Raw genomic sequence first — 25,416 nt, 5'->3', positions numbered from 1 at the left:
CGCTGAACTAAAAAGCTGCTGCGGATAGTTGCGGTAAGTATAATTCTGCTGTCTGTAGTTTTCTTGAAATTAGTAAAAGTCTGTAAGGTGTCTTCTCTCTTCTTTTTCAGGTCTGGGGACAGGAGCGCCAGTAAGCGTTGTGCCGCTGTCAGCAGTAACAACGCGAAGCATGTGAGACAGCACGGACGGGGCTTAAATAGCCCACCAAACCCAACAACTAGTCTTTCCTGCAGACCAGCCAGAAGCCCATTATGCTGCCATCTTGGGAGAACACGGAACACTTGTTTTCCCCTATGATGTTTGCTAAAGTGTGTGTGAATATAAGCACGAGGAATGCCTAACACGCCAGACGAGGACCCATCTAACTCCCACATGATTCTTCCAGTAGCTGTTGCTACACTGTGGGGGGGTGTCTGTCCCAACCAATGAGAGGTTTTGGTGATCATGACAATATCATATATTTTTAATCACACAACTGTATTTTTATGTGTACAATATACATACTCCAAAACAATTGTATAAATCAGTGGCATCCTGATTTGTGTTCCCAGAAAGCTCCATAAAACACACTGTTATCTCGCTGCTGTCCCATTTACAACCCAGCCTCATTCAGATGCAGGTATTCCAGTTTATAAATGAGATTCATACATATCTCAAGGAAGCAAAGATATGCTTGTATATGATTTTTAGACATGCATATTTGAAGTTGCATCAGACTCACACTAATTGAAGACTGACATTATTTCGAGCTTTTGCTTAGAATTATTGATGCTAACATTTAGGTATTTATAATCTGTTAATTTTCTGATATTATCTGCATTATAAGCTGCAACTTGCAGATCTCTGCAGTGAGCACTTATTCCACTGAACTATTTTGACAGCTACTTCACCTTAAATATGCATACCAATAGGTTTTTATAACGCCCTGACTTTGGGTATTACATTTATTAATATTACCACCAATTACTGTGTTTAGAAGCCAGAGCGATATATAATTTCACACTTGTACACGTGCTAATCACATTGTTATATTTTGTATTAAAGTATTGGAGTGGACAGGAGAGGGTGGTGAGTAGACGTCATCCATCAGCGCTCCTGTCACCACTTCATGAGGGGTTATTATTACCAGAGATTGGTTTCTAAGCGTCGGTTGCGGATTCAAACCTGTGTTATGCTGCATTGTCTTGCTTCCAATACAAACGCGTTGCCCCTGAGCTATCACCCTCACTAATAAATCATTAAATGGTGGTCAGATTTTAGCTGCTTGCACAATGTGAATAATGCTAAGGCAAGCACTGAAGCCATCCCTTTTTCAGTGTCATTTTTATCTTTGCAAATTCTTTCTTTGAGCAAGCTATTGAGGCGTTCACAAAACCCATTCGCTTGAAGGTGATAAGTGCAGGAAAACGTATGCTTAATTTCCAGCAGGGTTGTGATGTGCTCAACCACTTCATTTACGAAATTAGGTCATTTATCTGATCATAGGACCCTGCACACCCCCCACTGTGGGAACACCTCTCTAATGAGGAATTTTGCTTCACTGAGGACATCAGGGTGTGAGCATGGACCAGCTTCGATCCAGCGAGAAAATTGTCATACTCCTACAAGCATATACCTGTAGCCATCACAGTTTTGAATCATGTCCATGTAATCTATGTGAAGATGTTGGAAGGGCTCATTAGGGCAGGGTATTGCTACTCACACTTCGTGCAATGTGTGACCTGCAATGTATTTCTGGCAGACAATACAGCTATGCATAAAGGTAGCAATATATTCTGCCAAGTTGGGGCAGAACCAGTCTTTCCCTCTATGTGCCACAACCACATCTTTGCTGAGGTGGGTCGGATAGTGCAGCTGTGTGAGTAGAATCTGTAATAATGCAAAGGGGATAACTTGCTTTCCGTTGCTTTCTTGTTGCCACATTGCTTCTGTGGGGGATATCGAACACCCTGTCTTTATCCACACCTCTTTCTCCTCTGCTGGTGGTCATCCCTGGAATTCTATTATTTGGGTAATTGGCAATGAACTATATCCTTCTCGCAATATCATGCTGAGCGCTTGCATATGTCTATTAGGTGTAGTGTCAAATTTGTTTATTTCTGTGAAATATACTGCTTGCTTTGCTTCTGTGTCTGCGGCTTCATTGCAGCAGGAAATCACATCATCCCCCCTCATGTGGACTTGGTACTTGACTACCACTATGGCCGATGGGAGCTGCAGCTCATCTATGAGCCTAGCCAATAGGGGTACATGCTTTACCGGTGTACCGTCAGCAGGATAAAAGCCCCTCCTTTTCCAACGTGAAAGCTCCCGCGTGTACTATTGATGTGATGTAGATGTAGTCAGAGTCCATTGTGATCTCCTCATGCTCATACACTTCTAATGCCATTATAAGAGCTACCAATTCCACTGCTTGTGCTGAAAAATGTGAAGGTAACCTTGCACTTGCCACTACTTCAACTGTCCCACTCGCCTTTTGCTTTACTATTACCATCACAGCATGTCTTTCTCATGTCATCTGGTCAGTGGTTGAAGAGCCATCAATAAAGAGTACCTCCCCCAAGGGAATTCTCCCTAGCTCTGGGAATGTGATCATAATATTCTGAGTACCTGGTACAGTCATGTACATAGTCTCCTTCTTCTACTGGTTCTGCTATGAATGTCGCTGGGTTCACAATTCTGCACCTCACCACTCTTATCACTGGATTCGAGCTATTCACATTGTATCCACATGCTCGCTGTGTTGTCAATGTGCTCTTGGGCTTTTCAAGAATCTCAAAAACGTCATGCTCCATAATGCAGCAGTGGCCAATGCTTGTTCGCAATGATAATGACCTCCCATCACCAGGCCTAAATGCCCACTGTAGTAAGCTATCGGTGTGTGCCATAGGGTAGTATTCTGTGTGAATACTGCCGTCATCACTTCTCTATTGGAGTGTGAAAACAAATTAAATTCTGTACTGTAGTCTAGGTTGCCTAATACTGCGGCTGTGCATATTGCCCCTTTCAGTTCTTTGAATGCTTCAGTCATCTCCCATGTTCATGTTAGTTTACCGTCCTCTTCTGGGCCACCCTGACCATGCTTAAAAGAGGTCTAGTAAATGTACTGTAGTTAAACACCCAGGCCCTGCAATAATTACATAGACCTCAAAATTGCTGCATTTCCCTCACAGTTGTTGGTGGTGGCGTTCTAAAAATCACCTCTGCTCTTTCAGAGGTGACCTTCCTGCCTTCCTGCGATATTAACTGTCCAATATATAAAGCCTTGTTCTGGCAATACTGTAGTTTCGCCTTGTCCAACTTATAACCCTTTTCTGCTAGTAATGTTAATAATTGTACTTAGTCTTTTCGACGCTGCTATTTCGACCTGCTGCATATATATTTATTATTTATTATTACTTCATTTATTTTTGCATTTGTTGCAGCGCACTGAACCCTTAGGTATCTAGGTGCTAGTTACTTTATGAGACAAGAAATACAAAATACAGAAAATACAAGAGACAAAGAGAGAACCATGGGGGGTTCACAATTTCTAAAGTCTTGGTTTCATGAGGTCTTTACATGCTGAGAGTAACAGGGGTGGGAGGGGAAAGAGGAGACAGGTATCCGATTTTCTTAGTGACTTAGCTTAGGGAGCTTTCGGAATAGAGCCAAGTTTTTAGTTTTTTTTTCGGAACGTCCAGTATGAAGGTTCCATTCTCAGGTTGACAGGGAGATTGTTCTGTATCTTTGCAGCCATGACAGGAAAGCTCAGTCCTCCTGTGGTCTTTTGTGTGAAGGTGGGCTCTCTGAGGAGATGGCTGTTTGTGGATCATGGAGGGCGAGGGGGTATATTTCTCCACCCGGCATGATAGGTAGGCTGGGACAGGGTTTGTGGAGCGCCTGTGTGTAATGGAGACGGTCTTGATTTTAATCCATTCACAGATCGGGAGCCAATGGGCGTCTTTCCTGGCATTTGTGACATGGTTGTGCTTGGACAAGCCTAGGGTTGCTCTGAGGACATTGTTTTGGATAGTTTGCAGTTTGCATAAATTACATTCAGAGGTTCCTGCAAAGAGGGCGTTGCAATAATCCAGTTTGGCTCCAGTGATGGCTCTGGCTATAGTGAGACAGTTGGTTGTGGTGAGGAATGGTTTGCTGGCATTCAGTAGTTTTGCAGTGTGGGTAGCGGAGGAGGCAATGGTGTTGACCTGGTGAGAGAGGTCGAGGGTGGCATCTAGGTGAATGCCTAGGGCTTTGTCTGCAGAGGATGTTTGTATCCAGTTGCCGTCAATGTCAAATGCTTTGTAAGCTGGATCCATGCTGCGGAGGGTGGTGTGAGAGCCTACAATGAGGGTCTCAGTTTTGTCATTGTTGAGGCATAACTGGTGGGTTGCCACCCAGCTCTGGACATTGTCATAAACTGAGTTGGTGGTTGCGGCATCAAGGTGGTAGGTGCCTTAGAGAGGGAGGAGGATTTGGGTGTCAGCGGCATAAATCATGTAGGATATGCCAAAGGCATCCAGGTGACCAAAAAGCATTTAGTATAAATGTCATACAGGGTTGGGGAGATGCAGGACCCTTGTGGGACACCACAGGTTACTGGTGTCGGTGGGGCAACATGGTAGTCCATAAAGACACGTGAGGATATGTCTTCCAAAAAGGATCTGATTCAGTCTGCTGCTGCCGGGGAGAAGTTTGCTGTTGTGCTGAGGTGGTTTCAGAGTTCTGTTAGTCAACGAGTTTGAATGTTGCTGATAAGTCGAGCATGAGGAGCAGGGTGCGTTTGCCTGAGTCTTTGAAATCATCTAACTGTTTTTTAAGGTCCAACAAGGTGGTTTCAGTTCTGTGCCTTGGTCGGAAGCCTGATTGGTGGATGCCTAGGAAGTGGTTGTCCTCAGGGTATTGTTGGACCGGATATATGCTACACAATCAAGGATTTTAAGGATGAAGGGTATATGGTAATGGGGCGGTAGTTTGTGGGGTTGGTGGGGTCAAGGGATGTTTTTTTCAGTATCAGGACGATCCAGGCTTCTTTCACGTGGTTGGCACAGTTTCTGTTGCGAATGAGGACTTGACAAAAGTTCTGATGAAGGATGTGGGAGTCTGTGCGCAGTCTTTGATGATAGGGCCGGACAGGCATCTCCTTTGCATTGGGAGGGCTTCAGGTCTTTGATGATATTTGCGACTTGGCGTTTCGATACCGGGCAGATTGGGTGATGGGTCGGCTGGTAGGAGGTATAAGGGGTGTGGAGGTGGCTGGTGGTGGTTTGGCGAGGATGGCCAGTTGCTTAGCACAGCTTTTCATGTGGAGCAAGATGATTTTCTCTGTGAGGGCTTCTTCTACCTTGGTACACCATGAGTCATCTTTGATGAGGATTGTGGGAGGGGGACTGGCGACTCAAGTTTGCGTAAGTTCAAGGGTGTTGGAGTGTGTGTTGTTTATTCTGGCATTGTAGCTGCTGGCTTTGTGGGTGTGAATCTCTCTTTTGTAGTTTTTGGCGTGGGAGGTATACTGGGCTTTGAAATCTGGAGTGGGGTCTTTTCACCATGCCGTTTCGAATGTGCATTTCTTGGGACGAGGCAAGGAGCATGGGGGTGAAGCAGGCGTACGTCTTTAGAGCTTGCTTGGTTTTGCACTTTTTTAGCGGGGCTACAATGTCAACAGCTAGTGCAATGGTGTTGTTGTACAGTTTGACCACGGTATCCACCTTCCCTAATACAGGACCTGGCCGCCCGCATTTCTAGGAGAAAAAGAGAAAGTCTTGTCACCTTGTTTAGATTGGGTGTAACAGACAGCATTGAAGACATCAAGTCAGTCTGTGGGCTGTCCTATTGTGGATATAAAGTCATCCCTATACAGGTGAAAGGGTTCCCTCCTAGTACAGTTTTTCCCCGCAGTCTCTGTATGGGAGTCTGCATTGTGGTGTCTGCATGTCTCAAGGCTGTAGCATGCTGCTGCGCAGGTGTGATGCTGTTTGTGGTGGCTGCATGCATATCTGTGCCTGCGGTGCATATGTCATGGCTGTTGGGACTGTACTGGTGCATGTTGTGCTGGTGCCATTTGCGGCGCATGTGTTTGTATCTGCGTCTGCATGTGATCTTGGGCATAATAGTCAGGCTGTTTGGCATGTATGGCAGCTTTTTTTTTATTGATTGATTGATATTTTATTTCTATTGCACTCGTACACAAGTGTTTCAGAGTGCGACAAGGAAAGGGAGTGGAACAGGGGAGAACTAAACAGCGATCTTACTAGGTCCAGTGACATTGACAACACGCAAGTGCATTGGAGAGGGGGGAGGGGAAAAGTGCAATGGAAGGGGGAGAAGTGGAAAGTTCGAAGTAGAGGAGAAACAGATAAATGACAATAAATAAATAATAAAGGCAACAAACAGTGATAATGCAGCCAGCAATTTGCAAGTGCTAGGTTTAAGGCAGCAGACAGGGTAGGTCTGATAAGTGCAGGAAGAAAAAGGGGGGGCGTGTATGGGTACAGATACAGACCCCAGTGCAAGGGCTGGCCCGGAGGCATTGTGGGAGGGTGGCAGGATGAGCAGGTACCTGGGCCCGAAGGACAGAGGGTGGCCAGGTGCACGGTGCCAAGAGAGAACAGATCAGCAGGGGAGAGGGGGAGGGAAGGCAGAAGAAAAGAGGAAGGTCTTGAGGTGCTTCCGGAACCAGAGATGGTTCTCCTCATGTTTTAGAGTGGCAGGAGTCAGCCGAAGACAGAGATCTACCCCAGATGGTTTCTTAGAAAAACGACTGACCCTGAGGGAGTTGGAGGTAGAGGAGCGAAGAGCTTGAGAGGGGAGGTATTTGCGGAGGGATAGCTGAAGGTATTTTGGACCCAGGCTCCAGAAAGCCTTGTGGACAATGCAGAGGGTATTGAATTTAATCCTTGCATCCACTGGAAGCCAGTGGAGAGATTTCAGAGCTGGAGAGATACGATCCCAGGGCTTGAGGCCAAGGACAAGTCTCGCAGTCCTCTTTTGGATTAGTTGCAGAGGGTGGAGAGTAGAGGCAGGTAGATTTGGAAAGAGGCTGTTACAATAGTCCAAGCTAGAGAGATCCAGAGCTTGGGATACCATGACCTTCTGGGGAAAGGCAGAGTACTTCTGAGGAGGTGCAGTCGGAAATTTGACTTTTTAGAGACCTCAGAGATGTGGACGGAGAAGGAAATGGTGGAGTCAAAGATGACCCCGAAGTTCTTAGCCTCGCAGGTGGGGGTAGGAGGAGGGCCAAGGGAGGACGGCCAGAGAGTGAGGGGAAAGGATGGTGAAGGTGTGCCGATGAGGAGGATCTCCGTCTTGCTGGCATTCACACAAAGATCATTGGCGGCACACCAATCTTGAATGACAGTTAGGCAATCAGAGATGAGAGAGGGAGAGGAGGTGGCAGAGGGCAGCATGAAAATGAGTTGATAGTCGTCAGCGTAGCACTGGAAATTTGAGCAGAAAATGGCAATATAGTGAGCGAGAGTTGCCAGGTATTGGTTGAAAAGCCAGGGCGAGAGGTTAGACCCCTGGGGAACACCACAGGTGGAGCAGAAGATAGATGAAAGGAAGGACCCAAGTTGGACCTGGGAGATTCGATCTGAGAGGAAAGAGGTCAGCCAGGCTAGAGCCTGATCAGTGATACCCAGGTTTTCACGGAGATGGTTGAGTAGGATGGTATGGTTGACCGTGTCGAAGGCAGAAGAGAGATTGAGGAGGATGAGGACAGAGGGAATGTTAGAGTCAAGGTTGGAGAGCAGATGTTCACGGATGTTCAGGAGAGCAGTTTCCGTGCTTCTGGCAGCTCTGAAGCCAGACTGATGGTCATGGAGACAGCCAACCGAATTGGAATGAAGGGTAAGCTGAGAGATGGCCAACTTTTCCAGGAGTTTGCCAAGAAAGGGAGTAATGGAAATTGGGTGATAGTTAGTTGGATAAGAAGGATCAGCTGTGGGTTTCTTGAGAAGAGGATGCGCAAAGGAGTGCTTCAGAGGGGAGGGGAAGGATCCAGAGGCAAAGGAGTGGTTGCAAAAATCAGCAAGGGCCAGAGTGAGGGTGTCAATTTGGTCCTTGATGGTTTTAGACGAACAGGGATGAACCTGTTTTGTGGTATGCTGGTATGTCGCCCTCCATTACTGCTTTGCTCCTACACACTTGCAATATATGGCCTATCTTCCCGCACGTCCAGTATTTTGTTGGACCCCCTATGGGTCTAGACTGTCCCCTGTTAAACCCATCTCCACCTTGCTGCACTAGGTACTGTGAGAAACCTGAGGGCGTCCTCACATCTACTCTCCATGAGTCCTCTTCTCAGTTGGCCAGGGAACTACCATCACTTTTGGATCCTCACCCTGGGAGTAGAGAAGCAAGAGAGGATCAGCTGAGTGGAGGGTCCCTCTGGATTGCGAGAGGACGTCCTTGGGAGGGACGCAGTATTCCCCCTTTCCCTTCCATAAGGAACCCAAAATCCCAGGAAGGAACCCAAAATCCCAGGATAACTTATGGGTGTTGTTACCCCTTTTCCTCTGACCATGGTAACATCAGGAAATATACATCCAGAAGCCATAGAAGGAGGGTAAAGGAGAGGAGGGTTAATAAGAAGACATGGGGGATGCCCCTTTCCTCTATGAAGACCAGCCTAACCCTCCCCCGGCCTTTATGGGTTATTGTAAAACATTTCCCCATATTTCCATCATTTAAAACACTATGGTACTGGAACGAGAAAAAGGCAACTAAGAGTGATGAACACTGGTAGATTATTTCACCACTCTAGTACCGAGACGAGGAAGAGGCCTGCAGAGTATTATAAAGATCAGGCAAGTCCCTTTAACTATGGTCAGGCAATTGGACTAAATGACACACACTTGAGTCACTTGACAATCCTCATGAGTATAAGAATGCAGGCAATTCAAGATGAAAAGGACCTAGAAACCTGCTGGCGGGGAGCCGGAGCTGTGCCGAGCTGCATGAAGGGAACCGGAGCTCAACCTGTAGGCTGCCCAGGGGAAGCACGGCAGAGAGAGGGAGCAGGCAGCTAGACAGCAGGCCACAGCAAAAGGATCTGTGAGAGGACCGGAAGTGAAGCAACCGGTTTGGAGAGTCGGCCGCTCACCTGCCCAGAGAGCACTGCTCCAGGCATGGAGAAAAGGTGGGCAAGTGTGCCTGGAGCCGTGTAACAGGTGGGAGAGGCAGCTCGACTTCCCAAGTGAACAAGCAGCAGAAGCCACATTAAGAGGAGGGTCGCAGGCTGAGAAATGAATGCTGAAAGGAATGGTGAGCCTACCAGACACCAGTGGGGAAAACGGGTGGTCTAGAAAGGGCAGCGCTCTATGCTAAAAGTCTAATACATGAAGGGGACAACAGACTGCTGATATGTCTTGAGAGACCCAAAATCGAATGAAGCATAAGTGCAAGAGAGAACCTTGAGGTATATAAGAGAGAATGCTTGGAATCCTAAATAGCAAAGCTAGCGTGTAACATGCGTGAGTCCCGAATGCACCCTTTTCAATACTGAACAAACTGAAAGCATTAGTTAATGTTAAATGTTAAAGGTATTTGTACCGCGCATCTTCACCAACGGAATTGATCCCCAGGCGCTCAGGCGGATCTGCAAACAAGAAGGCGGGGTGGGTCAGTCTGGTGAAGAGTTGAATAGGAAAGTGAGAAAGTGGTGCGCTGTTGGCAGCTTCAGTTCGGTTTTCACTGTGCGTTGAGCTTTGGTGTGAATATATCGGATCGATGTGGGACCTTGTGTCCTGTTGGTGCGATCTATGTGTTGTTGGTTTGTTGTTGCAGTGTGGTGAAGTGCCTTACATAATTAATAACTTACAGAATTAGCGCAACATGAAAGATTGATTGTATACATATTTATGAATGCCACACAGAGATAAAGCAAACAAACAGAATGTTTTTAATTGAACAAAAGCAATGTGGTGCAGGTGGCAAAGACCACAAAGCAAGTAGAATGAAATACAAGTGTTGGCAAAGCAAGTAAAATCCCAAGAAGGGTGTGAGATGAGAAGCAAATATCAACAGCATAACCAAGTGAACCAAGGGAAGGTGCTGATTTACTTCGGGACATGTTCCCACCCTATATTCCTTCTCTGAATCTGCATTCCATAAATTATCACTTTGTTCAGGGCCCCAAATTCTGTTTTCAGAGAGTTGGTAGCTGAGCCTTTCCGGTGGCAGCTACTAAACTACTGAATAGTCTTCCACTTAATTTAAAAGAGACTGAGAATCACTTGCGATTCCGTCGTCTGCTCAAACCTTTGCTCTTATGTTAAGCCTTTGCTCTTATATTAAGCCCCGTTGTGCGCTGTGTTCTGCGCTGTCACTGCAGGATAGCCTTCCCATTTCCAAACATCGCCAGCTACCTCCTCAAGGATGGTGGAGAGTAAGCTCTTCATGTCACCCACTGCCAGTGTCGTCCCTGCTGTCAGTCCTTCCAGCTCACAAATCCATGTCCCCACTCCTGTGGTCAGCAATGGCAAGTTACACCTCAAATTAACTTTGTCCATCTAATGCCACAGTATATATTGTGGCTGCCCACCACCTTTTTTTAGCAGCGTAAACTGTGTCAGTCCCACACATATGTCATATTTCCCTACTCCTTTCGTAGTTATAAATGCTCTCATCTTGCTAGTTCTCTTTCGTTCTGATATTATTGTCAATCTCTGCACATATGGAGTAACTTTGCGCTGTGTGATCTGCCTTTGGAGTTCTCAAGTCGTCCGTCAAATTCTAGGTGTCCTCTTTTGGTGTCTTCCTCTTCGTCCCACAGCATCTCTCACTCTGGGTTTACTTCCTCACAGGGGCGATGTGGCCTCCTCTCTTCATCATCATCACTCCCCCTAGGTCTTCGTCTGACCACATTGTCCCTAAGCTATAATCACTGTCTTCCCCCCATTATCCCCAAAGTGGAGCCTCCTCAACATGTTCTTCCCTTGTCGTCTCCCCATTGCTCTGTTCAGTGAATCACTCTCCCTCCTAAATGGGGACCCACTACTCTCCTGCCCGCTTTAGGAGGATGGAAGCGCTATCCCTCCTGCTCCTATACAGTATGCCTATTCTCCTCTTTATTCCCACTTCCTTGTCATCATCTAAAAATGTGTGTCCCGTCAATATGTCCTTTACTTCCTAGAGGTGTCTCTCTCTACTTCTCTCTCTCTCCTGCTTCTGTCTTTTACCCCTTCTTGATCCTCTCGGTGCCAACATTCTTTGACAAGTCACACAATATCCATTTTCTTCTTTTCCCTTCTCAATTGCATCTGCTTCTCCTTCTCCTCTTCAGCCTTTCTCTCCATCTTCTCCTCTATTTATTTCTGTCTTTGTTTTTCCATTTCCTCTCTCTTCTTCTCTTCTACCTTCTTTGACTCAACCGTTCCTGTTCCTTCCTATCCTCTCTTTCTCTTCTCTTCACTCCGTTGATTACCTCTGCCCATTCTCTGTCCTCATCTTCCTTATTTTCGTTTTGTTTCTTAGCTTCCCACTCAGTATCTCTGGGTTCTGTTACATTCCTTCCATCCAGTTTAAGCAATATCTGTCCTCCCACCCACTCATTCGGCGGAACGGCCGTCTCATTGTCCCCTATGTGTCCCTGAGTCACCTCATCACACCCAGTCAAATTTGCTTGCAAGTCGCTGTGCTCCTTACGCTCATCGATCATAGCCCCTGCCTTCTTTTTCACCAGCTTAGCGCCACTAAGTGCATCCTGGCTACCATACACAGGTGGTGCATAAATGGGATTAGTGTACCATGCCTCGGATTTTAACTCCTTCAAGGGATAAAAGCCCTGGCCTCCTGTCGATGGGTCAGCGGTTTAAGGAGGAAGAGGGAGAGCCGTGGGTGCTTTGGCCCCTGCATCATGCTGGTTAAGCATCCATTCTCTCTTGGGTGGATCATCTTCCTTGTCCTCAAACATCTTTAATAACGCCATTATTGCTAATCTGCTGGTTAATTTCATTCCCTTGTATGCAGCATGTAAATACATGGTCATGTATTGCAGCACAGATTTAGAAAGGCTGCCCGCCCGGGGCCATGGCATCACCCTTTTGCCCTTTGTATCGTGAGTCCATTGCGTGCTATACTTTCATATTTTATCCTGATACAGCAGAAGGGACTTGCACAAGTGCTTAAGGGGTGTGCCCCAATGGTGGTACGTCACTCTCTGACTCTCTGACTGCCGATACTTACTTGACCGCAAATCGGGATTTTTTTTTACAATTACACAATGGCAGATTTAATGTCCCAATTATTGTCACCAATTAATCAACTTCTCCAAAAACATTACAACTTTGGCTTCATTCCACCAGCCTCTCCGGTTCGCCAACACCAGCAAGGGTGTTCGTCATGCCCACCACACACTCTAATCTCTGCCCTCAAAGGCCAAGCCACAATTCTCTAAGCACCCCTCAAGCCCAACCCTAAATGGTGCAACAATCTTCTCACTTTCTAAAAGTTTTATCATCAAATGATTTTGCTACAAAACAACACCTCCTCTGTTTTTTCCTTAGCAACAACTATGTGCCCACTACAGGCCGTCAACTTTCCACTGTATCCTATTAACAACCCTTACCTGACGTCACCACCCACTGTGCATGTAAAATGATTTAAGTACTTTGATATCTGAGTGCGCTCTTAAACCCTGCGATACACAACAACATCACAATAAAAAAACACCACAAATGAAAAACACGGTCATCTTCCTGCTCTTTCTTTTCCAAATCACAGGGGAATCCATCTTAATTGCGCACTCAAGAGCATATGGTCCTTCGTCTACACTGTAAATAGCATAGGATAACCTCAAATATTTTTTTTCTATTTTTTATTTTTTCTGTAACTTCAATAAGGTTCCACCTTCTGCAACCTAAACTAATTGCCTAGCCACAGGCAATTGTCTCATTATCCATAATGTAGCTAATGCTCGGAAACCAGGAATCTTCCATAAATCACATAAAACAAACCACAACATAACAATCTTTGCTCTCCCAACATTTGTCGAATCGATGGACTTATACTCACACACCGCAGATCCAGTGTAGCCCTCAGAGGCTGTCACTAACAATCGTCCACTCTGCCTTCATGTCTACTCAGCGTCCCATGGGGAGTGGGCAGGAATTTCACCAAGGGTGCTCCTGACAACCTTCTCAGTGTCCACGCGTGGTTAGTTAGTCCAGTTATTGTGGGTTGCGACGCATCCCTTCGGGCACACAGTGGGAAAAAATAGAAATTGCTCCGGGGTTTTAGCAATCATCCTCTGCTGCCACCTAAATTAAGTCGAGGGAAGATCAATATCCCTGATTACAAGCAGGAGGAGCTGGGCCGAGGAAATCACCTGCACTCAAAAATGGAAGAGTCCACCAATATGACAAACGTTTACTGTGTATTGAGAGCTCTCATAACAGGGATCAAGTTAAAGGTCAATAAGCAATTCTCCGATACTTTCTGGTCATTCTCAGGCTCGTACTTGGGATTAGTTAGTGAGGTAAACTACATATGGGGTACATATGGGTTAGTAGTCCTATAGGCTCGGCTATATCTGGTGGTTCCTCCTGTGACCACCTGCTAAATGTTGTAACTACAGGTATGTAAGGTTAGTGTGCTGTGATTGGGCTCGCAACAAAGTGTGAGCTAGCGAGAAAGGTGGATTGGGATTGGTCATAAAGGGTCTTCTCAGACTTGGTGCCTTTGAAGGGTACCAGACCATGAGCAACTATTCAAGGTGATGAGAACTGCCACAGAGGTGCTGCTTGTACTTATCAAGTTACAATCTCTCATCATCTAGGCCTTGAGACAGAACATTAAGCTTTCATTCCTGTTATTACTTTTGTATCATTGTGCCTTCATTTGGATGGGAACAATGGTCCCTGTCTGGCTCTAATGAATAGACACTTTCTTGCAGATTTCAAGTTGCATGCGTAGGGACCACAAACTCAATTTTCCTGCTTGCATTTATGTGGAATGTTGGCTTTTACTCTGGCAGGTGTCCTATCTCTTCTGTTAACTTGAAATTTCCCTTCCTCAGTGTCCTTAGCAAGGCTGTGCACAATGGATGCACAGACAGCCTGGTCAGCAAAGTCAGCATGTCAGGTCTTTCTCAGAATTCTATATCCTTTCCAGCATCTTGCATTTATTTCAGTGCGGCTTCCATCTTTATTTACATGGCCGTTCATGTTAGTTGCATTTAAGCGTCAGCAAGCAGTTCATATGTAATCTTGTGCAACTTGCGGTTACTGCATAGCAAAATTGCATCTTTCCTCTAGCTATGTGGGTCATAAGCATGTTTTTCGTGTCTAAAGGAAGTGCAGCATAAGTGTCTGTATAACTATCTGCAGGAATGCGTGTGTGCTCCATGTCTAACACATCTACGTCGCAGTCTTATTCGTGACATCATTGGCTTTCGTTGTGGTTACAGTCAGTCGACTTGCTCCACTGATTGCAAACCTATCTTTTTTCCGTGACGTCATCACGATAGGGTCTAAATTGCTGTCTGAGTGAGTAACGTTTCTCACATCTATGATACATTGATGATGGGGAGCAGGCGGCCAGGAACGATGTACACCTCTCATTTCTGTGATACCGAGATGAGGGTGTGACCGGTGCAACGAGGGCCAGGCCTAGGTCTCTCTCTTCACAGGACTGAAACAATGACCATTCAGGTGGTCGATGACATCCTTCAGATTATCAATAAAGGGGGCGCATGCCTGTAGTTCTCCTTGACCTATCTGCTGTGCTAGATATGGTGGACCATCACACGCTACCCACCCTCCTTCAACACAGGATTGGCTTCTCTGGCGCCATCCTGAAATAGTTCACATTCTACCTATCTGGCAGACTCCAGACTGTCCAGATGGTCACCACCAGGTCTGAACACTGCCCCAGGGTTCCACCCTCTCCCTACCCATCTTTAACCTCTATATGGAACTACTGGACTCACTCCTAGATGACCCCAACATGGTGATACACCAATAAGTAGATGATACACAGTTATGTCTAAATGTCAAACTCCCATAAGATATTGCTCACTTTCACCCATGCCTTTCAAAATGGTTGACAAGTGCCTACTGAAGGCTTAACACCACCAAGACCAAATTTGTACTCCTAAGCTAACTCTCTAAACAGGAATCGCCTCAAAGGTGGCCATACAAAATGTCCTTGGATGGGTTCAACCCAGACCTCACCCACTCATCAAAATCCCTTAGATTCATTGTGGATAGCAGTTTATCTTTCAAAAACACAGCGTGGTAAATGCCTAAATGGCTTGGTATCAGATCTCTCTACTCCGCAAGATCAAGCTCTTGCTCCCACCCCAGGACTTCTGAATGGGGTACAGGAACTAGTCATCTCACATGATGATAGGGATAATCCCCGGCCTGCAAGACACTAGATGTTCACTTAGCACCCTCTAAAGCGGCTCACCACGTCTCACCTAGTCTTTATCACGGCTCTAGGAAATCTGAACGCATTCCCCCCTCCTCCCACCCATGCCCAAATTTCACTAGTTGCCTATCCTAGCTAGGATCGGGTTCAGAACTAGACGACTCGCCTACCAAGTCCACAACAGCTGGTACCTACCTGTTGGCCAAACTAAAAACATCAGGCGGGACACATCACCTCACAGGAAGAGTATGACCAGACTGGAAACTAGACTGACTCACAAAGGTGAACACCAGGACACAGTCCTTCTCATGCTACGCTCCAGCCTCTGGAACTCCACCCTGGTGGCCATCTGGACACCTCCAAGTCTCCTTCAGTGTATGAAAGAACTGAAGATCTTGCTCTTCCAATAACATCTTGGTGTAATCGAGATCCCGGCTATCTTGTGCATTTCCCATATTTATATTTTATTGTAATAATGATAACTTATGTTGGCTTGAAGACTTGTTACTTTTTCACTACCGACATTTTGCTCGGTGACCTGTATAGCGCTCCTTTGCTCCCGACCTAGGTTTGAGCTATTATAGTAGTAATAATTCCTTATAAAATATCAAGCTCCACTTTTCAGCGTGATCACAATATTAACAAGCAGAAGAGCCGAGCCACAGGGAAAGAATGATTTGCCAAGGATCACACACTGTGACTTGGCAGGAAGACCATGGTTAGGACCTGGGTCCACTTAACTTGGCCTCCTCTCCAGCTGCTGTTTCGCACGCTGGCTACACATAAAATAGGGCTAGTCATCTATTGCGTCAAGCAAGACACGTCTGTTTGCATGCTTACACCATTAGAACATGAAGCCAATATGTTTTGCAACTGCACCTCTAGTGGGTGAAAATTAATAACAGTGTTTCACTTTTACAATAAATGCGCTTAATGTCATCCTTCTGTTTGTTGGCCACTGTCTGCAAAATGATGCATTGGAAAGTGTCTCCCTCTTGTTTAGTGTTAGTTTTGTTATAGAAACGCAGAAGGGCTAGTAATAATAACTATTATTATTACTATTATTATTCTATGTCTGCGCTGTCCGTGGCTGGCTGTGCCGGTGTGTGCAGCTGAAGGACAATGGGACTGCGAGCCACCGACCCAAGGCATCCTGTGAGGTGAGGGATATGATACTGGCGTGGGCACTGAGCATATAACATTATTGGAGCTCTCACATCACGCCCCAAAACCTAAGTGGTCTAAACCCCTAGTCTGCTTGGTTTGCCTCTGACTAATCCAAATGAATCCTGACCGGATTTTCATCTTGCTGGGCGTGGCACGGTGTGGCAAATTCACTTTTGACATTGGATTTGATAACCAGAAAAGCTATGGTCAATTCCAGTCTGGAGTAGGGCAGGGGGTGGGGAGACAGGGACTATGGCAGCTCCTTAAGCTGTGGGGCGTTCCCTGTCTCCCAGTGTGCTACTGTTCCACGTTCTGAGCAAAATGCTAAAAGCTCGTTTAAGCAACAGTGAAAGAGAAGTGGAATTCTGTCAACCCATCAACTGGCAAATCTGCCACCTGGGGCCCCGCAGGACTGAGAGCTTGCTCTCCCTCAGTGTGGTCTGCTGGTGGCTAGCTGGGTACTGTGGCTTGGTAGATTGTAGCAATGGTTCATAGTGATAATTTCGACTACAAAAATGTCGAAAGTCAAAATTTCGAAAAAAAAAAGTCGAAAAAAAAAATTTCGCCTTTTTTTTTCAATACATTTTTTTTCGAAATGGGGGGTTCCCCCCCAAACCCCCTTTTTTAAATTTTTAAAAAATTTATCCCTTTTTTTTTAACTCCCGAACCCCTAAAATAAATATATAATTAAAAAAAACGAAAGTCGACATTTTTTTTTTCGACATTTTTTTGTCGACATTTTTGTCTGTCGACATTTTTTTTCGAAATTATGACTGCCCACCTGTAGCAACATCTCGGTGGACTCTGGATCCGGATCACCTGGAAAGGATATCTACATTTTTACTATTGATTTTATACAACAACATCATCAGTTTTTAAATCATCAATGGGCTCAATTAATTGTTGTAACAATTTTTAAATTATTCTTGTATTGAGTATCACTTCCATTTTAACCGTGTCATTGTATAACCTGAAAGTTGGGAAGGAGACAGGGATCTTGATCCACGGCCACAGGTGAAAAATCAAATTCTACTAACCTGTCGGGGGCGGGGAGACAGACTATGGCAGCCCTGTAAGCCAGTCGGGCGTACACCTAATATATATTGACAGATACTGGCACTAATACTGATTTGCCCTGGTCATAATAATAGACTCTGGGTACTTTTCATTAATAGAACCTTCTAATGTTCCTATTTTGTCATGACAGTGGTGTTACTCTCTCGCTGATCTCTTAATTGGACTCTCTACTGGCCTCTTGTGGACTGGTTGGAGAATTCCCAGAGGTATAGTGATCGACCTGTGGTAAATCAAGGTTGCCACAGGACCGACAGAGGAGAGCAACCGTATGCTTGTGGCCTAGAGGGTGCCAATAATGGTGAAACAAAAAGCGGTGACAAGCCTTCTGGCAACCCAGGGTCCGAAGAAAGTTGGAAAAACTAAGGAAAAGGAAAAATCCCCTCTGCTGGAGAATATTGTGTCACTAGCAGAGGGTGCACCCGCAGTGTTGCAGAGTTCTAAGGGGGTGGGAGGGACCCTGGAACCTTACCTACAAAAAGTCATACGACTTAATGAGCAGATCAGGGTGGCAGAGCTGGCAATCTCCTCCACGGGTAAGCGGGCCACCCTGCGTAAATCTCTCTTACCAGGTACTCAAGAGTCACCTGGACCAGTACTCGGGGTGAGAGACAATCTATGCCCATTGGCTGTCTCAAACCAGACACCCGGCCTAGATGTTGTATCAGCAACCCCTTCCGTACCCCCTGTAATGGGTGTCCATGACCGGGCTGACCCGCCTAATGTTGCTCAAGAGGGTATAATATCTCTCACTTATTGGCAGCCGATTCACAGAGTATACCTAGAAGGCTGGGGCCGAGGAACCAAATAATGAACTGTTGCTACCCCCTGAAGAATTTTCTGACACATTTCTAAACGGGCATTATGAATACCTTACTGATCCTAGATGATCAGGGAAGGTCATTGAAAAAGAGGTTGAGGTACTAAGCACCCATATTAGACAATGCCTGGACCAGGAACCACTGGTGAAGGGGGCGGGCCAGGGAGTAGTAGGCTTACCCGTTGGGCAGTCTGCTAATCTCGGAAGAGCTATGGGGGAAAGTGGGGAGAGGGTCACGAGTCAAGAACTAGTCATTCCCGTTGAAATACATGCTCCTTCTAACCATCCTAGAAGCCAGAACATGCTACCACCAATGTTAGAATGACCCCTGTCTCTAGCCCAGCCCTTGAAACCAGTAGGTACACAACGTGGAGCTTTATTCACAACAAGAGGGGCACCTCTGCCAGTACAGGATAAGGTGGACTTAACGTGTCAACCCCTCCAGCTGCCCCGGAATGCTCTACCATTGGTGGGTGTAATATTGAACGTACCAACCATGGGAACTGGGTGTGCTGAGGACTGCGGGGCACCTGATTAATAAATCTGCTCAGTGGGTGAATTCAAATATTTGGGGTCACTTCATAGACCCTCGTTTAATCCTTATGGCCAGCAGAGTGCCTTGGGTGAGTTCCATGGCCAAATCAATACCCGGGGACGGTGTGGTGGTAACCTTTAAAAATGCACAGGTGACCAAGTACCTGTTAGAGTCTAACCTGGGCACCGCTAGTCATAATCGGAGGGCATGGTTGGTCCTGTTAAATTTTTTCTACCCCCACGACTGAAAGAATGGAGGGACAGCATCCAGGGACATGGGCTGTGTTCCTCCGGGCCCATGTCGGACTCCCTCCCTGGCGGCCCATATCATAGATGGTTTTGGTTGCAGGGTGGAAGGCGTGATTGGTCTAGAGGGTTGTGTATCGGACTCAGTGTTTGCCCGGAATCCATTTTCCTGTCTGACCGTTATGGACAAAATTGAATGATGCCAGTCCCGGGGAGGCCCTGGAACAGCCGCAAGAGATGATACCAAGAGCTGCACTGGGTTCTTCCAATGTGGGAGAGGATGGGGCTGATCTGCAATTACTGGCTTGGAACGTGGCCGGAATAAGAACTAGGCTGGCCTGTTCGGAGACACAGATCACATTTAGTGAAGTAGATGTCGTATTGATGGATGGTTGTGTCTCTTACCTGAGGTTGGCAGAGAGGAACAAGCGAGGGAGAAGCTATGGTGGGCTATGTGCTCTGGTTGAAACACACCTGGAGATTGTGCAGGTGACATTGACAAACCAGTGCCATATATAAGGGTGGTCAAAATCTTTAGACCGAGCCAGGTGAACCTTTTAGTAGATAATGTCTACAATTTTCCCCACGAAAGGCGTGGGAAAAACTCTCTGGTGTGCTAGCTAATGTCCTGGAGGAGCTGTCCGCCAGGCTCTCTATGGGTAATGTGTCTCTGGTATTGGGAGGAGACTTTAATGCAAGACTGGGATGTGGGCCGGTTGACAGTTTGTATGATAATACTGAAGATGCCATAGGAGGGATGTCTCCCCCGTCATGGTGGACACCAGGCTTTGTGTGGAAGAGTTGCGCCTTTGGCACTACCTTCATGAGTGGGGATTACAGACAGTAAATGGGTAATTGGGTGGGGACACTCCAGGCGGAGACACTTTCTCCTCTGCAATGTGTAGCTCAACAGTTGATTATTTTTGTGTGCCAGTTGAGCACTGGGGGCTCATAAAAGGGTTTTGGGTGCTAGATAACATCTGTAGTGATCATTTTCCCATCAAGCTTGATATCAAGTCAGCTTCAAGGGTGGAAGGATCAAGTCAAGTGTATCCCTGGAAGTATATCTAGACACCTCTGGGCAAAGGCTCAAATGGAGGAAGAACAAGAAGGACAATTTATTAAGAAAGGCAGTCCTATCAAGCTTACGTGAACTTGAGAATTTGCTCTCGGGGAATCTGGAAAGTGAAACTATGCTGGAGGAGTTTGGAATAATGTTGAACAAACTCACTCTGGTGTTTTCCTGTCCACCAGACGAACGAGGAACAGGTTATCATGACATGTTCTTTCTGGAGAGGAGCGCCTGCTACTTTCTTTGAAATATTTGCAAGGAACTTGGGGTTGGTCACCCTGAGTTGCCTGGGGGCAACCAGACATGGACTCCCTGCTCACTGTGCTCAGAGAGGCACAGCTTCACCTCACTGATGAGGCCCAACAAGGCTGAAACACGTGTATTGGATTGCTGTTGGTACTCTTGTTCAGAGAGGAATTGCCATAGCATTTCGGTGCTGTACTGCATATGTGGGCGGGACAAAGACTGATATGCAAATGGATATTTCCCATCTGTGAAAGGTACAGTGAGCAAAAAGTGTGTGCTGCAAACGCTCATCTCAGAACAGGTTATCATGCCATGTTCTTTCTGGAGAGGAGAGCCTGATACCTTTTTTGAAACGAGGAGGCAAGAAAAGGGGCGGTTTAACTCTGAGTGCACCAGAGCCAGAAAGAATCTTCTACTAGCCCTGAGTTGTAATGGAACTCCCAAAACCGATTTCATAGGTGCTAGAACCCATTACAAGAACACTTTGGCCACCACAAAAAGGAACATAGAGGAAGAAGCATGGGAAGCCTGGGTGGTAGCCGCGAGGGATAACGACTCCAAGTTGTTCTGGGAGATCACCCAGAGGGGTCCCTATTATAAATTTAAGATGGACACTCGATTAATAATGTACCAGGTAAGGCTTGGGTGGACCATTTCTCAGACCTTTATAGTGCGGGGAGTGGGGTCGATGAAGATGGGCAGGTGGCTAGGGGCAGTCAGGGATTCAGTGAAGGGATGGGAACTGAAGCAAGTATGGTGTTCTCTGTAGGTGAAATAAAGAAGGCTGTTGGTTGTCAGCGCTTTAATAGAGCTCTGGCCCGGCGGATTTGTTCATTATGGCTCCGGATCTCTGGGCACCAGTACTCACACAAGGGTTTAATGCAATGTGTGCGGGCAGGGCCATCCCACCGTCATGGTTCATGGCGGTCATTCAGCCAATATACAAAAAGGGATCCTGGGCTTCCCTGGCTTCGTACAGACCCAAATCTCTCTTGGACTCTCTGTTCAAGCCATTTTGGCCCCACTAGAGGATTAGGTTGTGAACAGTGGACTCGTCTCACGGGTTTAGTTAGGATTTCGGCCACAGCTGGGCACAGCTGAACAGGTACTCAACCTTTATTTGGTAATGGCACACTCACTCGATCTGAAACAGGGGCCAATTTACCTGGCATTCATGGATCTGAGCACAGCATCTGACAAAGTAAAATGTGCCAAGTTATGGGACATGCTCAGGTCCAAGAATTGCCCATGGCCCCTGGTAAATCTTCTAGCCAGGTTACATGGCTCCACGGAAGCATGTGTCAGGAGTGGCACAACTGGGCACTGTATGAGTGCTTTCCCTCATGGTATTGGGGGTATGCCAGGGATGCATTTTGGCACCCCTACTCTCCTGCTTATATATAAATGGCCTACATAACCATCTACTAGAATCCTCTGCAGACGTAACAAAATTGGATAGCCGGCTCTTACTGGTCCTAGTGCATGCAGATGACTCTGTCCTAAAGGCCCGCTCACCCAGAGCGCTGCAGGACCTTATTTCAGAATATACCGACAGGAGGGGCTGGTCTTGGTGGTAAACGGAGCAAAGTCGGCAGTGATGGCCTGTTGGAAGGGGAGGCATAGGATTAACTTCAGGGCTATGTACTGCAGGAACAGTGTTATCCCCAGGGTCGACTCCTTTGACTATTTGGGGGTGAGATTCTCTGCTAAAGTTGGCCCCATGGCCCATATAACCAAACAGGCTCTGCAGTTCAAGCAGGCCTGAGTGGGGTCTCTAGTGCCATGACCATGTTTAGAGCTAAACCAATTGCCCCATTGCTGCAATTGTATAAGGGCAAAGCGGCCTTGGTTGCCAGGCTTGGGATGGAACTGTGAGGGTATTCAAACTTTAAAGAGGTTCAGACTTTGGAAAATCAATTCCTTGAGAACCTGTTGGGGCTGCCAGTCTCAGCTCAGAATTACAGAGTACTTATGCAATTGGATTGTACACCAATTGGGGATGTGGTCTCCCTGCATCCAATACTGCACTGGCTCAGGTCATGGGGCAACAATAAAGCGTCTCTTACTCATGAACTAATCACCTTCATGAAAGGTAAGGACATAGGAGGTAAGGTCCAATGGCTGTCCCATATTAAGAAACAGCAGAGGGTGATTAACACTTCGCATTTGTACCCTTCCAGAAAGCATGCTGTCTCGGGAAGAGATAAACTGATGGACGGTTTGCTTATATGAGTCTGTGAGAATGGAAAGAGAAAACACAGAAATATTTAAGCCATAGAACCGTGGGTTGATAGCACATATGTCCCCGGGCGTCCAGCCCTATTTGCTATGCTCAGAGTTCCCCGCGGATCGTGTTTTTGTAACAAGGGCAAGGTTTAACTGTATGCACCTAAGGGCTGTGGTGGTAGCATGTTCCGGTGGCGGGTACAGATCGATCCTGCCCGATGTGTGATGCATTTTACGAGGACCTGGCGCATCTGATCTTTTTTTGCCCGGCTCGTGCACAAGCCAGAGAGTGGCTTATACGACCTCTATTATAGGAATTGGGTTTTGTGCAGTATCGGCCTGCCCTAATATATCTGTTATGGGTGGAACACCATGTGTGGGCTTGTCCTTACTTATATATTTGAAAATTGCACTTTCTCTCAGGAAATTACTGTTATGTACTTTATCCTAAAACTTTGATCTATGTACACTTGTTATGAATTGTAGCTGTGAATTTTCCCAGAAGCTATTTTGAACAGGTTTGCAAGATCATATGTCTTATTGTGCTACAATTGGTATGCATTTTTGTATTTGTATTGTTTTTGAGGATTGTTTTTATGCATATCCGAAATAAACATGATGATAATTAATATTAATAGTGCTTCATCTTGGATTCCTCTCACTCCTAGGCACTGTAGTAGCTTTGGTTGTTTTCCAATTAATGGTGGTCATTGTGTCCTGCTCGGGAAGATGAGTGGTTTAGTCATCCGCGCTGGGATTCAAACACGTAAAGCACACGCACATTCTATAACTCTCTGGTGAATTTCCCACACCTGGACTTCTGTCCCCCAAGGGCGTTCAACCTACAGCGCGTTGGGACCATACCAGCAGTGAAAAGTGCTATACAAATTATGGTTACATTACATTACAAGTGCTGACCTTCCTTTGTCAGAGGTGAGCGCTTGCATAATATACAAGAAAATGTACCCGTTGCCAGATCTTAAACACATTGGGCCTCATTATGACCCTGGCGGTAAGTGGCAAACGATGCCGGTAAAGGATTACCGGCATCGTTTACCGCTCCGACCGATTATAACCTGACAATGCGCAATTAACGGCACCGTAATAAACGGTGCCGCTAAAAGCGCCAAGGGCGCGGGCACGCAACCTCCCATGCCGTAAATACCGGCATGGTGCAAAGTGGGAAACATCACGAATCGGGCGGACATGCAATTAACGCCATTGTGAAGGGCGTAAAGTACCTTACTGCCATAGTGCTAATACCGCCATCGCGGACCACCCGTAAACTGCCATGTGCAATGTTCCCTACTGCCACAGGTGCAGACAATCAGCACAGGTGGAGGCTATACAGACTGGGCAAGCACAAAAGGAGCACACCCCACCCCTTCCCACACCCAGTCACACTCCACAATGATCCCAATAGTACGAGCAATGCTGGGGCTGGAGGACCTGATTGCAGTAGAAGTTCTACAACAACAACAAAAACAAGAAGAACAACAACAGGCAGCACAGAGGAGACGCAGGAGGAGAAGGAGGGCAAGGCAGGGCTAGCATGCCCTACCAGCACAGCCAGTGGCACCACGCAGGCAGCCCCCAATCCCACGCAGCAGAGCCAGTCCATTCAACCTAACCACTGAGCAGATCCACACCCTGTACCGTCTGGACCGGGACACCATCACCACCATTGGGGACATGATACATCACAACATTGTCAGCCTGATTGAAACACGCACCGCCATCCCACCCCTACTGAAGGTAGTGTCTGTGCGCCACTTCCTGGCCACAGGCACCTACCAGCACATAGTGGGGCACTTGCATGGCATTTCACAACAATTATTCTCACGTACGCTGAACCAAGTGCTTGATGCCCTCCTCAAGCACACAGATGACCACATTTCCTTACCACGGTCTGCCCAGGAGATCTCAAACACCAAAGTAGGTTTCCATTCACTGGCTGGCATACCTAGTTGCATTGGCATCATCGACTACACCCATGTGGAATTGGTGGTCCCACATGCCATGGAGGTAGCGTACAGCAACCGTAAGCTATACCACTCAATCAATGTGTAAATGGTATGTGACTCAAACAGGATCAGCACACATTGTTGTGTCCGAAACCCTGGATCTATCCAAGATTCAATGATCCGGCGGAACTCGACGCTACCATGCTACATGGAGCAGCATGCAGGGCAGAGATCCTGGCTTCTCGGTGAGTCGCATGTTATGCCCATGGAAATGTGATGTGGGTAGGTGATTGACGTATACATGCATACTTCACCTGGCTGCGAGTGCCAGAGGTAATGGAACATGCTCATGCCCCAAAGCAGCCCAGACTGGACCTGACACATGACCACATAATGCAAGATGTAAGCAGCCCTACCATGTAAATGAAGCAGTGTCACAACCATTCCACAGCCATCTGCATGTGCACTGTACCAAATCAGATTGCATCCCCCACATCAAAATGCAGCTACAAGCAATGACTATGGCCAATACACAGCACCAAACACCATCAACTGAAAGGACAGTCCCCCATTTACTGCGTACAAAGGAGTCACATGAGGGTCAAAAACATCAATACACCACTACACTGACAAAGAGGCCCAACTGAATTGAATGACACCTTTTGTTGTGCGTAGTGAGATCATCATGAGGCTGACATCAACGGTGCCAGGAT

Source organism: Ambystoma mexicanum, chromosome 7q, assembly GCF_040938575.1.
Source record: "Ambystoma mexicanum isolate Mex_15411 chromosome 7q, UKY_AmexF1_1, whole genome shotgun sequence".
Lineage (NCBI taxonomy): Eukaryota > Metazoa > Chordata > Amphibia > Caudata > Ambystomatidae > Ambystoma > Ambystoma mexicanum.
Note: the sequence above shows the minus strand (reverse complement) of the source record.